This window comes from Canis lupus, chromosome 17 (assembly GCF_011100685.1).
Source record: "Canis lupus familiaris isolate Mischka breed German Shepherd chromosome 17, alternate assembly UU_Cfam_GSD_1.0, whole genome shotgun sequence".
NCBI lineage: Eukaryota > Metazoa > Chordata > Mammalia > Carnivora > Canidae > Canis > Canis lupus.
In genome coordinates, this window is record NC_049238.1 from 13,613,394 (window position 1) to 13,617,322 (window position 3,929).

At 39.8% G+C, this 3,929-nt stretch overlaps 1 pseudogene; it reads right to left on the reverse strand.

The window, feature by feature from the left end:
• Positions 1 to 1,608: 1,608 nt before the first annotated feature.
• LOC100685252 lies at positions 1,609 to 3,140 on the reverse strand (annotated as a pseudogene).
• Positions 3,141 to 3,929: the final 789 nt, after the last annotated feature.

A 3,929-nucleotide genomic window follows, 5' to 3' on the forward strand; every position in this document is an offset into this window, starting at 1 on the left:
TGAATATTTGTTGAGTGAATATAAAGGACCATGTTGGTAAAATTTATGACCATGAATAACTTTAAGATTAGAGATCGAGTAAGTGCCTGAAAGGATCAGTGTTTTGTATTAATCGAAAGTTGCATTGCCCAGTATGGTACCCACTAGTCATATACTGCTATTTAATTTCAGATTAAAATTAAATGGAAATTTTAAGATGTGTCCCTCCTCCTTCTCACTAGCATATTTGAAGTACTCAGTAGCCACATGTGCCAAACAGCTAGTGTATGGGCTTTTCTAGCTCACAGAGAGTCCTATTGGACAGTACTGGTCCCTGGTAACTCCAAGTTTCCAAATCTTAGTTCCCAAGCTCATAGTCTTTGCTTTCATCTTTCTCAGTCTTCAAATTTGTCTTTTCTGAGCAGCTCTGCCTGGATGCAGATAGTTCATTTGCTCTATTCACATAGTCTCAGCTGGCACTCTGGATAAGAAAAGTCTCCCACCGGTTGTGTGGTTCTACTAATTTTATCAAGCCAGTTAGTTAACTTATTCTTTATTTATAAGCAGATTTATTGAGGTATAAGTTACACACCATAAAAATCATCCCTCTTGAATGTAGAATTCATTGATTTTTAGTGAATGTGTAGAGTTGTGCAATCTCCACGGCAATCTTATTTTAGAACATTTGCATCACCCTAGCAAGATCCATTGCACTCTTTTTTTTTTATTCGCTCCCCACTCTCAAACAACTTTTTTTTTTTTTTAACAATGATTCATTTGCATTTTTATTATTTCGCCAAGAGAAGAAACAGAAGTTGTCTGGCTTTCTTCACACCAACCAATAATTTTGGATTTTAAAGTTGGGATGTTTTCCATAATGAGCTGAATCAAAAATCTACTTGAAAAATATATATTTATTTAAGAAACATTCAGATTATTTGCACCTAAGACATCAATCGTTGAGATTCTTTGTCTTTGATTCCATGTTGCTGGAAAAAAGTTTGAACAAGATTGCATGTTCATTTGTCCTTAGTTGCAAGTATTATGGGCAATTTCACACTTTGCCTAATGAAAGGATAACCCTTCTTCAACACAATCAGAACTCAACAGTGACTCAGAAGAAATATCCTGTACCCTTAATATTGCCAGTTTGAGACATCAACATGAAAATCCTTGATGAGGGGATCCCTGGTGGCTCCTTGGGGGTTGAGTGCCTGCCTTCAGCCCAGGAGCATGACCCTGGAGTCCCAGGATCCAGTCCCGCATCGGGCTCCCTGCATGGAGCCTGCTTCTTCTTCTCCCTCTGCCTCTCTCTCTCTCTCTGTGTGTGTCTCTCATGAATAAATAAAACCTTAAAAAAATCACTGATGAGATTGAGAAGATGTCTCTAGAAATCAATTAATTGATGTGCCTAAGAGTTCCACAATAGTATTTTGCTTTTTATTTGCACCATTGATTGATTTTTTTAAAAATCTATGTTTATTTTTCCTCTGTCTAAAGTGTTCAATGTAATGACACTGACTCTTCAAGACTGTCATTTTGAGTCTTCTTGTTCTACCTTATTGGATCCTAACACATCCCTTCCCCACCTTTTTTGCCTTAAATTCATTCATTAAAATCATTATTCTGTCAGAGATTCATATATAGGTGCTCTGGTCATTTGGAGATCATGGGAAAAGCTTGTTTTTTTGTATGGCCTGGAGTTCAGCTGTCATATTGGAAGTGGGGTTGGAGCTTCCCCACTCATTGTCACATCCACTTGCTCTACTCCACTTGTTTCCATTGGATACGCCACAGGTATCTGAGGATTTGCCATGCTGGCTGAAGCGCCCATTCCTCAGAAATCCCCAGGAGAAGATTTGACCCGGCTGACAGGTGCTTGTGGGCTGCCAATAAATCAAGATGATCAGATTTTTGGTTCAAAGGGAAATTTTTCTTTCACACTTTCAAGTACAGATGGAGCCACATATGTAAACCCCCGAAAGACCTGGTTGGCACTTTCGCTGAGAGTTGAGTCATCTGGGCTGTCAACAGGTGTCTGATGTGTAAACTTTGAATGAAACTGACTCACATCCTCTTCAGCTTGCAACAGAGGTTTAAAGGAGGGGGCTCTACCTTCTGAGCTAGTAGTTCTTCCCGGTTTATATGCCCAAAGAACGGATGAGCTTGAACTTCTCCAGCATCCTCAGGACCAGCTCCAAGCCAAGAAGCAACATTTCTTTTCAGAAGCTTTTTAAGCAGATCTCTGGCTTCTTGTGTGAGGTAGAGAGGCAAATTGAATGTACTTTTGAGGATTTTGCCAATCGTTTTTCTTTCCATCCTCCCTAGTGATCGGGGGTGCTCCAGTCAGCAGGTCATGCATGAATGTTCCCAAACTCTACCAATCCACAGCACGATTGTGGCCACTTCTCATTAAAACTTCCGGGGCATGTATTCTATTGTTCCATAAAATGTGTGTGTGACTGTTCCATCGTGAACAGATTCTTTACATAATCCAAAGTCTGTTAGTTTCACATGACCTTGATGATTAAGTATGATATTCCCCAGCTTCGGGTCTCTGTAGATAATCCCCTTTTGATGTAAATGCCCCAAAGCCCTGGAGATTTCTGCCAAGTAAAAGCAGGCTGTGTCTTCCATAAATATTCTCTTTCTAACTGCATAAATAATTCTCCTCTGCTGAGATACTCAAGGATGAGGTAGAGTTTTCCACTGGTCTGAAAGGCATAAATTAAATCCACAATGAGGGATGCTTTACTCCCTCCAGAATATTCCGTTCTGCTTTTGTATGAGCTGTATCTTCAGCATTTTCTACTCTCATTGCCTTTTTAAGCACCTTCATGGCAAATATTTTCCCACTATTTCCTGTTACTTGAAAAACCTTTCCTTGGCCCCCTTTACCAAGTAACTGAAGTAGCTCAAAACATTGATCTGATTTTTTTTTTTTCTGGCCCTCTGTTCACACTAGTTTCCTAAATTTCAAGTTTCTCACAATGTTCCATGCCAAGTTCATATGGCCCAACTCCTCCAGGGTCCATGCTTTCATTTAACTAACCGCCCCACCCACAGCTCATCCTCAGAGCCTGCATCTTTGGCTGGTCCAGATCAATGTCAAATACTCTGGCCATGTCCTCAGTTTCCCTGATTCTGAAGTCCAGCTCTGGGTAAAATCTGTCATGCCACCTCAGTCATTGCCTTATGGGCCTGGACCCACTGCGGCCCCCATCACTGCTGCTTCTGTCATCACCGGCTGCTTGGGCTCAGTGCCGCAAACAACTTCTAATCATTTTCTACTCCTATAGATTGCCTTTTCTGGGCATTTCATATCAATGGTATTGTGCAATATGCAGCTTTTTGTGTCTGGCTTCTTTAAGTTAGTGTAATGTTTTTGAGATTCATCTATGCTGTAGTTCCTATAGTACTACAATTCCTTTTTATTGCCAACTAAGATTTTATTGTATGAGTATACCACTTTTTGTTTATGCATTCACCTGTTGATGGATATTCGAGTTGTTGCCACTTTTTGGTCATTATGATTAATGTACAAGGACGATTTGAATACCATGTCTTTGTGTAGACATATGTTTTTAATTCTTGGGTACATAAGAATGTACCCACTGGTCAATCTGATTAGCTTTTTAAGAAACAGATAAATTGTTTTCCAGAGTGGCTGCAGCATTTCACATTTCCATCAGCAATACATGGTCTTCTCATTTCTCCACACTCTCCCACATCCCTGCCACTTGTTAGTGCTTGACTCTTACTATAGTTGCCTGGTAAAATGGCATTTTACGGTTTTAATTTGTATTTATCTCAGAACTGATGATGTTGAGAATCTTTTATGTGCTTGTTGGCCACTTGTGTATCTATTCAAATATTTTGCTTATTTTCAAGGCAGGCTGTCTTCTTAGTAGTGAGTTGTAAGAGTTCTTTATATAGTCTGGTTACAAGGG